At 39.4% G+C, this 11419-nt stretch overlaps 1 long non-coding RNA gene across 1 annotated transcript; it reads left to right on the forward strand.

Annotated features, from left to right (window-relative positions):
* Positions 1-327: 327 nt before the first annotated feature.
* LOC114060137 lies at positions 328-4024 on the forward strand. Its single transcript, XR_003571824.1, has 3 exons — positions 328-372; positions 1782-1888; positions 3929-4024. It is a non-coding gene; the product is annotated as an uncharacterized LOC114060137 (long non-coding RNA).
* Positions 4025-11419: the final 7395 nt, after the last annotated feature.

Raw genomic sequence — 11419 nt, forward strand, 5'->3', positions numbered from 1 at the left:
ATATATAAAGTGTGGTATATTTAAAAAAACATCTGTTTTAAATTACACATTTAAATTTCTGAGTTTAGGGGTGGTCACCATGAAAAGGACAAATGGGCTATTTACTATGATGTAATAACTCTTGGAGTGATTGAGGCCTAATTCATCAATTTGTAAGATCTCAAAGTTTGCAATGCTGCACAAAGCTGTAGGTAGAGGTATGTTTGAGTAGCACACACAGTGGTGTGCAAATAATCCTGTTTCTCACAGTCATGAATAAACCCAAAGATTTTTTTTTTATTTTATTTTTTTTTCTTTAGAGGAGATCTCAAGTTCAGTGTCTGTGAATTTGCTTGAGAAATTTTATTCACTTTCACCAGGATACTATTCTTGGTGAGTTTTCTTCCCCCTCTACTGTGCAATTTACCAGATGTGTTCCATGCTATTTTTTTTTTCCATGACTTTTGAGGATGGGAAGAAGGGGAAGCTGGAGGCAATAATCCCTTTGGATAACTCACAGCTTGAGATGGGACACCAGAGCAGTGTACCAAGCCCCTGAGCTGGGAAGGAGAATCTGCTTTCTCAGAGCCCTCTTTGGTCCTTAAAACCCCCAAAGCTGATGGCTTGAGAGTGAGGAATTGGATCAGGACAACTGAGGAGCTTGGCCTGTGAGATTTGTGCTACTAAACCCCTCTGTCTTCCCAGAGGCTTCTCTCCTTTGCCTGAGAGGGTCAAAGCTTACCCCCCTTGAATTCAGTGGACTACCAGGATGAGCAAAGGGAATCAATACACAGTGCAGTATGAATTTAATATATGTAAGCTGCACAGCATTTTTAATCAGCTGTATATTTATTGTAGTGAAGAGTAACAAATTACAGTACCACTAGCACACAAAAGCTTATGGCATTCCATTATTCTTAATTAATAGGTAAGTGCAAGCCTTTTTTATTTATACTGGAGGAGATCTTGTGACTAATTTGGTTGCAAATGTATCTGTAAAAAGGGAAAAAAATGTATATCTATTTATTTTGCTAGTTTAATAATAGAGCACTCATTCTTCCCTTTTAGGTTTTTGATCGTTCCTTGGTTTGCCATCAAATATTAGCATGTTGGTTTTGCATATATTTCAAAGACATGCACTCTTATAAGGAAAACAAACTTGTTTGTAACAAACAAACTAATAAAATGCATCTGGAATCTAAATTGAACGCTGGAAGCAACACTTGGGTCCTTTTACCTGGAATCTTGTCCAAAAATCTGAGAAGAGCCTAAGAGCAGGTGACATATATTGTTGGTCGGTTCAGTGGCCTCCCTTTCCTTCCATGTAGGAAAGCAGATGGACATAGGTCTCAACAAAACCTATGAGTCTTCTTTTGGAGCTTCATTGTTAATTCTGGGGACGTGAAATCAACTGTGTCAAGTAATTTTTATCCTTTAACAGAATTTAACTATTCCATAATTAGTAATTAGAGTCTTTGCATACTTTCCATATTAAGATCAAAAAGCTCTTGGGAAAATTTAAATGGAGTCTTAAAACCCAGAAATTTATATTTAATGTCTGCAATTTTGTTTTAGCTTCCTAAACAGAAAGAGCCATTCCTATGTGGTATCATTTGGAACTGGGGAGGCTGACTTCTGAATATTAACCTCCTTTACTATATGTGATATGATTTGGAAGATGGTCTTCAAGATGCTATTGAAAAAAAAGAAAAGGAAAGAAATATGAAATGTTTAAGCTATTTAAAGAAATAAGAAATTAATAGAAATCTCTTAATATTCAATTTTACTTTTATTTGTTGCAGGTGTTTTGACAGATTTTGATCAATACCATGAGAATGTGCTCTTAATATTAACGTGATGGAGTTTTGGTGTTTTAACAGAACAGCAGGAGATATGGGACTTTCTCAAGGTAAGCAGGGGAATGATTTCAGTTCTCAGAGCAACCAGATAAGAAGTTTTCTTCTGAGGAAGTTGTGTGTACACAGTTTTTCTGACTATCTTTTTAAATGGGTATTCAAGTCTGGAAGTGGGTGACTGAGGTTACTATTATATGAAAATTTGTTCAAGAATCTTTGCTTGCTATATGTCTTGGAAATTGTTTTTTAATATTACTCACCGCAACTTAGATCTTGAAATTCTTATAGTCTCCAAGTTTGAAACATTTGAATTTTTATGCACTCAGCTATAATGGTTCTCCACAGGATGCTGTTGTTGGTGGCCTGTGTAGTGGTAGATACCTGAAAATGCCCATTTCCTTCTAATAATTCTCAAAACCTGATGTGTTTTGCTTTTTTTTTTTTTTTTTCAGTGTCTTTCTGGGCTGCTTTATTTAGTACAGAAGTTCATTGCTTGAGAGGAAGAATGTACCGCCAGAGATGCTCAGAGAAGTTAAGTTTTTTAATGACGTGTGAGACAATTACTAATTTCAGAAGTAATCCTTACATATGCTAATGTGTCTTGCCTCCTCTGTGAGGAATAGATAGATTGCAGTCCCAACAGGGCAGAGCATCACTATTTGGTTAGCACAGGCCTGTCAAGCCATTTTTGTCTGTGTGGTGATGGTGAAACTTTGCTTAAAGTAACATCACATACGGCAAAAAAATATAAGCAGCCCTCTCCTGCTGAGCTTTCCAGGACTTACTGCTGGGAGTAAATGTTCGAAAACACTGCAGAACTTGATCAAGAACTGATAATTGAAAAGATGACGCGACCTAATTTGAGAAGGGTTATATCTTCACGTGCCCCACACTTGTGTAGTTCAAAATAGTACACATCTTGTCCCTTTAACTTCAGGTGTATGTGTCTTGTCTGGTTCTTGGAAGTGACTGTGTACAGGCAGAGCATAATTGGCAGCCTGTGACATCCCTGTCTGCAAGTGTCTCTCTAAATGCAGCGTATTTCAGCCTTTATCTAGTGATGGCTGTTACCTGAGAGAAGCCCAGGGCCATCTCAAAGGGCTTGTAGCAGCTAATTGTGCCTGTTAGGACTAGCAATTAGCTGGGGATCTCTCCACTAGGCAGCTCCGACACCCACTGGCTTTCAGCTCTCTTCATGTCCTTCCACTTAACTAGCTGTGCCAGGCGGAGGAGACAGGGACAGGTAGGGAAGCGTCGTGCTGGGAAGGGAAGAGGAGGGATGTGCGCGGAAAAAATAGACAGCGGGTTGTAGTGACACACCAAACCACCACCCCGTTCCTGCAGGAACAGCAGCAAGCGCCCCGTCCCCCGTCTGTAGGTGTGGGAAGCTACAGCCCAGGCAGCACTTCGGCTTTAAGAAAATAATAAAATGTAATTACGTACAGGTCATAAAAAAGAGCACGTACATATGGTGGTTACTGGTTACCATGGTGCAAACAATGGTTTCAATGGAAACATGAAGCAGAACATCGGAGAATTAAGATAATAAATCAGTTTCATTGAATAATAAAGCTTTGCACTTACCCATTAATTAAGGATAATCGTATGCCATAAGCTTTTGTGTGCTAGAAGTAATGTGTTACTCTTTACCATAAATATATAGATGATTAAAAATTCAATACACCTTACAGGTAGCAAATTCATACCTTCCTCTGTATATATTATAAATGAAAGATGTAAGGGTTCCTTCAACACTTATTATTTTTTGGATTGGGATAGAGCGTTTCAATTTACCCAACAGAATTTGAGGTTTTGATAGTGATTGGAAGACTTAGGAAAATCAACTTCTTGAAATCTTTGTGGAAATCTTTAAGCATTGATGACATAATTCAAAGATATCTACAAATGTTCAAAAAATAGGCTGGGCTTGCCTGCCACATCTGGTTTCCAATAGTGAATTGAGACATACAGCATAATGCAACACGCTGTAACACAATACAGCCTGATCTTGTATTGACCCTTCCACTTGATACATCTTTAGGTGCTTTATAATCCCTAACAAATGTACCTTAAAATCCTATTGAACTGTGTAGGCAATTGAGAACAAATGTCTTCAGACCAGAAATAGCATCTGAATCTCAGACCAAACGAGAGACCATGTCAGATCCATGGGGTGTGCAGACTAAAGGACATGAAGGCTCCACTCCTGGGAATCAAGGGCAGAGAGAATCTTGGGAGCCAGCACAGAGCATCAGGCTGGTGGGGTTTATTCCCTTTCTCAGATGAACAGAAAGGAAACATGAAACATTTTTTAAAACTGCATCATTAAATCCCTATCCCTCTCAGGACTTTTTTTTTTCCATTTATCTCTAAAGTGGCATTTGCAGGATGAATTTTCAGATGAAGAAAATAGTTTCAGGATGAAGGGAGGGTGGATTCAGGCTGCATGGACCCCAAGTCTGTTCTCTGGCTCTTGCCCAGTGCTCTGTGGAGCAGCCCAGTTCCTTGGCACAGAAAAAAATGTTCAGCAACATGCACAGGCCATCTTACTTAATGTTAGAAAGGAAACAATTAAGATCTTGGCCTTTCTTTTCTTTCTGTCAATGTAGAAAGTTATGTATTTGCCTGTGATTCCCTGCCTGCCTCTCTAAAATTATGTCTTAACATTTCTCAGTGAATCCATTCAGCTGACAAAGAATGCACTTTTAAAAATTATATTTTAGGGAAAATACTGAATAAACAGAGGTCCAAAATATATTAATGATCAAACCATCTCAGCCTGCCTACTGTAAAATGCAGAATGACAGCTCTGTCACTGGACAGAACACTGGCATTTTAGCTCTGGGATCCCAGTTTGAGACCAAATTGAAGCAATAAGAAAAATTGATTTGGTGATCTGGGTTCAGCTCCTCTTGCACAAAACCATTATACTTAACTGAGTAGAATTTTAGCTCTTTAACCACCTCTGCTTAGAAGAAGTGTGGCTTTGTTTACATGCAGCTTGAGTTTTCTGTGGACCTGATGGAGGGCATTCCTATACACTGCAGACATCATACAGTGAGGGCAGTGTCACAGCATGTTGAACCTCACCAGAAGGCACAGAAACAGCAATCCTTTAATGCTTATCAATACATGAATGGATATTTCCCAGAGTATTAATCTGAATTGCAGAGATGTATGCAGGAGTTTGTAAAACACGCACAATGCAAAGAGGGGGTGGAAGCCTTTTGTCAACTCTCAAAGCAGAGCTGAGAAAAAAAAAAATAAATAGGAGAAACAAATCCAAATCCTTCCAAACTGAACTTAAGTGTTAAACATGACCTTTGGATTTAAGAACCACAAATTTTCACAGGAAGTTGAAAACACGCTGGATGGGGGAACTAAAGAACAGCAGGAACAGATGCCATTATTTGGCACACAGTGGGGAGAGCAGCACAGAAAAGGCAGCCTCTGCAGAAGACATTTGCCTTTAACTCTCTTTGTTTTCTCTTGGGGAGATAAGGGTAGGCACTGTGTGAGATTTTTCTCCTTACATCAAAAGGCATGGGGCAGGGAGGAAGGAGAAGTTTAAAAATATTTTAAGAACCTGATCATAAAAATTTTCGGTTATCTGTTCTACAGCAAAAGAGGGTTTGTGAGCAGTGAGCCTAGGAGGAATCTCTTTAGATTATTTGCAACAGCCACTTGCTCTCAGGGAAGGAAAGACCTGGGAGAGGGAACAAATAGTGTGCAGTTTTTGTTAAATAGAAGTGTATATTCCTGAAGAAAGTGCATGTGAAATTCACTCTGTTGCCAGTCAGGGGTCAGAGGGATGAGCTCAGCCTGTCCACGGGTGCTGGGGATGTGGGGAACCACTGTAGAGGGCAGGCAGAGGAAAATGCTATTTTTGTACCCACCTGGGATGCAGTCTTGAACTGATATAGAAGCATCACCCATTGTAGTTTCTCTCAGCTTCTGCACTCTTAGGAGGAGGAGATAAAAACAAAAACCACTCCCGTGGCTGTTGTGTCCGTTCAGTCAAGCTTTGACTGCGGGAACAGAGCAAGCACATTGCACTGCCACATGCCCACTGAATCCATAGAATTATTGATTGATGTTTACTTCTGATTCTGAGCTAGTAGAGAATTGTGGAATTGACACCAGATTTAATGAACAGTAGAGTTTGACTACCCAAGGTGGGTACTGAAGCCATTCAAATAAATTACTCATAGAAATGACACAATATTTTGTAAAACCTGGTCCACTTACATGTAAGAGGTTGAATACTTCTGCCAGGGGCCTGATGACCTTTCTTGTTGTAGTCTCTGCTCAGAGATAGTGGGATCAAAGAATCGCTAATTAGTGATATCTCTTTGGGAGGGAGGAGAGAGAGACTATAACTACGTTTTCACTTCTGAAGATAACACAAATAGTGGTAGCCTATCTTTGCCAACACTGTCAGTACACAAGTTACAGTTTTAATGACCCTATAAGCATTCCTAGTTCAAAACAAAGCACTAGGAATCGAAGATAAGTTGCAGGAATGGGAATAAGAAAAGTATTTTTTAAAAAGGATTATTGTGAAAATGAACAAAGCAACAATCAGGTTGTCATTAAGAGTCCTTACTTTGCAAACTCAGGTGTCTAACACTGGAGTTCCTGGGTGGTTTTTCGTGCCCACAAGTTCCAATTGGCACAGGGTATTCTGAACATCATGGTGAAATCCAGCAATAAGACAAATCTATACCATAGTGAAGGATCAAACAAACCCTTCCTTAGAAAGGAACAAGCAAAGAGACACATTGCTTTCTGAGCGCATTTCCTTTAACTGTATCATATTTGTTTAAGATCATAATCTTTACTAAAATTAAATTTTAGTAAATCCTAAATTTTGCTCTGATAAAAACTCTCTGCCATGGGTGCAGAATCAAAGATGTAAATCTTTGCAGGTGACCCTGCCAAAGGTATGCACACAAAACAGCTTTGAGTATGTAAATTAGGTAAACACATGTTTCCCTATCCCTCTATGGAGCTTATTGGCAAATGCAAGCATATGATTCGTGCTTTGAAGCTGTGAAACATTTTAAGTGCAGGCACAGCCCTATTGAAATTTATGGTGTTACTTACTTGCCTAAAGTTTTAAAATGTCACTAAAGGGATTGGGAGGATCCGGAATGCAAAGAAACTCTATGTAGTCTTTGTGTAGCATGCCCCATAGCACTTATTTCCCTCCTCATAAGGTGTTAAACCCTATAAATATTTATTCATACATAGCTATTTTTAACATAGCGTTTCAAATGCAGCTCAGATTTTAGTGGGGTTTAAGGATTCTAACTTAGGAAAGGGTCAGTTGTGGTAGCAGCTTAAGTGGTTTGCATGTCAGGGGAGCAATGCCTAACATGAGATGATGAAGGTTAGGTAAAATGGGTATAGTCCATGCTGAAAGCTTTAAAGTTAGTTTTTACATGTCCTCTTACTGTAAGTAAATGTGTAGTCTATGGGGTGTGATTTGCATGACAGTCTTTTCACGTGTTTGGCAATGTGAAGAAGTGCTAATATGTGCTTTAGTGTCACAGATCAGGCAGTTTTAAGTTGCTTTAAATGTAAATAAGAACTATTTCTATAAATCCATTGGTATAGTGATATATTGTTACCAAAAAATGGTCAGAGATAAGCAAAAATGTAGTGAATAAACGACTCATGTGCCTAGCAATTTGCAGAAGTAGAGTAAGCATGTTTCCCTTTTGCAGACAAAACTTACTCTGAAACTACAAGTGAAAGAAGTTAAACCTTTTTTTCTAAAGTAAAAATATCGTTTTGTCAGTAGATTAACATCTCCTAGATTTGCTCCATGTCGTAACTGTTTGAGAATCAGAAACATTGGAGTCCTCTTGTGTTTAATAAGGACTAGTACCTTTTGTCATTTCAGGAAAAAAAAAAAATGGAATGGCAATGGAAGCTATTTTGCTAATGTTTTTATCTATTCTGTGACTGACATCAATAATACATAACAGTTCCATTGACATTGCATCCTGTCCAATGGACCCACTGACCTGATTCAATGTCAGCCAAAATGCCTCGTACATCATAAACATACATGAATTCTCAGAGATCCATTATCCTCCCGCCCGGTCCAGGAGTGCCAGGGATCCAATACTAAGCCTACAGGAGTTTGAATTCTTTTTCTTCAGTTTATATTTTCTTTTGCACTGAGAAGGAGCAACTCTGTACTTCACAGAATATAACTGGGAGACCCCTACACATCTTATGAATACATGAATGATAATGATGTCAATAGTCGTTCAGATACTCGGCTGATAAGCCTGTGGTATACAAACCCAGATAAATACCTCATACCTTGTCAGGAGAGCCTGCAAACCTGATATGTCATTCTGCCTTATTGTGCAAGAATATATGAATCATAATATTCCCATTAACATTGTACAAAGTCTGCAGTAGTTGGAGACTTCACCCAATGACAGTACAACTTTTATAAAAATATGGATAGTTAGCATGTGCCCCTGCTGTGATTTCATTGCCACTAAAAGCAAAGGGAACAGGAATGAAAAGTATTCCAAGGTTTTCCATTGGTCCCCCTGAACAGTGCACTGCGGCAGTATATATTTGTTTTACCACTGAGCCTGTTTAGCAGTCAAACTGTAGGAAATTGAATATACACTTACTGTATAAAAATGATATGCTTGGTTAGTGATACTTTAGAAGAAATAAGTGCATCAATCATAGAATAGCAGGTTGTCAAGGCTTTATGTGTAGGAAAAACACAGAACAAAGAATGTAATGCATGTTGGGCACCTTTTAACAAAAGTTTCGTGCCAAAGTTGATTTACAATGAACATTTCCCTCCCTCTTTCCTCCCAAATTCTTCTAAAGAAACGTTCAAAGAAATCTGAGCAAACTATCATGCTCTCTGTTCTGACGTGTGTGTAATTACAAGATCATCCTCATTGTGAATTTTCTGTTTGGTTGATTTAAGAAAAAAAAAAAAGGTGCATACTCTTAATGCTGTTCTGTCATTCAAACTCAGAAGGGTAATTTTCCTCACAAGTTAATGGGAAGAAGACGACTTAATAATTAGCCTGGTTTAGACAGGGCCAGATCCTTGACAAGGAGCAGTGCCTGCAGCCAGGACGTGCCTTGGAGGCTGAGCAGTTCTCAGGGCAAACCTGTCCACAGAGTTTCATTGTAGGTACTCTGCCCCAGAAGGAAGGCTCTGAGGTGTGCACTGCAGCTGTCCTGGGCACCATTTTTGTCCAGTGGCACACTGGTCATGCTCAATTTCCCATCAGAGTCCTCTGAGATGTGCAGACCTGACACACAGTCTGTACAAGGCACAGGCTTTCCTGACAGCATGTGAAAACCTGCAGATTAAAACTGCCACAGAGTGGTCTATTGCTATGGACTGTTGCATCACTCTGCATGATCCAGGCCCAAAAGCACGACCCCAAGCCTGCCTCTGCCCAAATGCAAACTCAAATTCTCTGTTATCAAGCGCTGTAATACCTCACCCGGCGAAAAGGTTCCTGGATTTCCAGCTCAGCAGCTATTGTCTCACTCTGTCTCTTCTTTGGGGCATCCATCCACCCTCCCATGTACGTGACTCCCTCCATAGTACAGATCTGTGCTGCATACATATGGCTCTAGTTAGTCTGACAGTAGCTTTTGCTCCCTTCTAAGAGATCTGCTGTGGAGAGGTAATCATACATTGTAATGAAATATAATACAAAGTCAAGAAAGACGCTTTTATTTCAGCAAAAGACAAAGCCATCTTTTGAAGTTCACGTTAAATGTTGTTGTTACCAGTACAACCATCCCAAATATCAAAATAACTTTAGATTATTTCTGCTGTTGGCCAGTATAAAGTCACAAATCTTCAAAATTCTATGCCTAAATTCACATTTAATTGTTTCATTGGTGTGCCCATGTAACCTCACTACTAGGGAGAATCAAAGCAAATAAACATTGATTAGGCTATCTCAAAACTACTGAAATGCACAAGTGGCCTCTCGTGCCTCATCACCCTTCTAGTTACTGTGTGTAGAACTCCCCGATTGCCATTTGTCAGCAGTGCTGTAAGAGCTAGAAAAGTTCAGTGTTTCTTTCCCTTTCTAAAAGTGGAATGAGAAAAGGGGTGGGTTCAATCAATTTCTTCTACTAAGAAAAGAAGAAAGTCCTGTGAGTGCTGTCACCCACGAGCAAGGACCACGCATGGAGAAGCAATAGTCCATTTTTCATTCCAATGCCGCTTCAACTTCTGGTACTTCTCACTTGTGACTTTCTTCCACCAGATCTATTCCTGGGGAAGTTCCAAGACAGTGCTCCAAGGACAACTGTCTCCTCCAAACTCTTCATTTTTGGGGTAGCTCAGGTATGAGTCACAGCAATGACATCCTCGTGGCATGTTTTTATTCCTTCACCTTAATCCATCTGGCTATGTTTGTAGAATGGAGTGAAGACAAAGTATCGATTTGACTTCCTAGCATCAAGCAGTTTAGTAGCATGAAGGTTTACAAAATCTGTGTTATTTAATACATCATTGTCTGGAAAAATAGTATTCTTAACTGAAACATAGACATCTCTTTGTGTCTCTTGACAGAGTAATTTCTAACTGGTCTCCACCTTAATCTAATTTTTGTCGATTTCATTGTTTGTAGAGCCCTTTAATTTCCCTTTAAATTAAACAAACAAAACCCAAAGCTTATTTTTCCAGGACCAAACAGGTACATGTAAACAGATAAGCTCATGCTGAACAAGAACGTAATGAAGATACTACTGAAACCAGAAAGCATCATCCCTGTGTGCAACTGGGAACTGAACTCTGTATCTGGAAGTATCCAAGTTAAGGGTGCAAGTAAGTGCAGTTGAGATATCTTCTACAGCACAGCTTTTAAGTGGAGTTTTCACGTAATCTTAAAATAAATTGTTTTGGTGAATTACTCATTGGCTCTCCTCTCCCCCTTACTTCTCAGAAGGTGTATGTTTTTGTGGTTTTTCTATTTCACTGTTATCAATTGTGTGGCCCTCATGGATTTCCTTTGGGGTTATTGCAAAACAATTGATCCAGAACACTTGTGCAAAGGGATGCAGAAAAGAATTGTGTGTGTGGGCAACTGTATCTGTATCTGTCTTTAACACCACCTTGGACTCTAGTCTAACTGAGGACTTTTGTGACACAAACCCAACATTTCTATCCACATCTTTATAACTCTGCCAAAAGTGTGGCTAGGTGAAAACCTTCAAGTTTTTATGGTGAGGCTAATAGTGCCATTAAATTCTCAAATAACATGCAGCCTACATACAGCCCGGTGTGATCTCACAATCAGTGAGGGGTTTTTTTATGCTGTAAACTGATTTTGCAAAGCTGCAAAACCTTGTGCACTCAGGAACTTCTGGACACAATCCAGTTTCCTTTCAGTAATCCTAACTGAAGCACCATGAGTTGAAGGCCTTGGAACTTGTTAGCCTTTTCTGAAAATCCTGACAGCCTGGGGAATAGGTTTATGTACAGCTCATGAGTTCTTTCTGATGTTGTAGATGTTATGAACATACATCACAGATGTATCTACCATACAACCCTGTATGGCTGC

Source organism: Empidonax traillii, unplaced genomic scaffold, assembly GCF_003031625.1.
Source record: "Empidonax traillii isolate 1590-97213 ecotype Southwest subspecies unplaced genomic scaffold, ASM303162v1 scaffold261:size680923, whole genome shotgun sequence".
NCBI classification, from domain to species: Eukaryota; Metazoa; Chordata; class Aves; order Passeriformes; family Tyrannidae; genus Empidonax; species Empidonax traillii.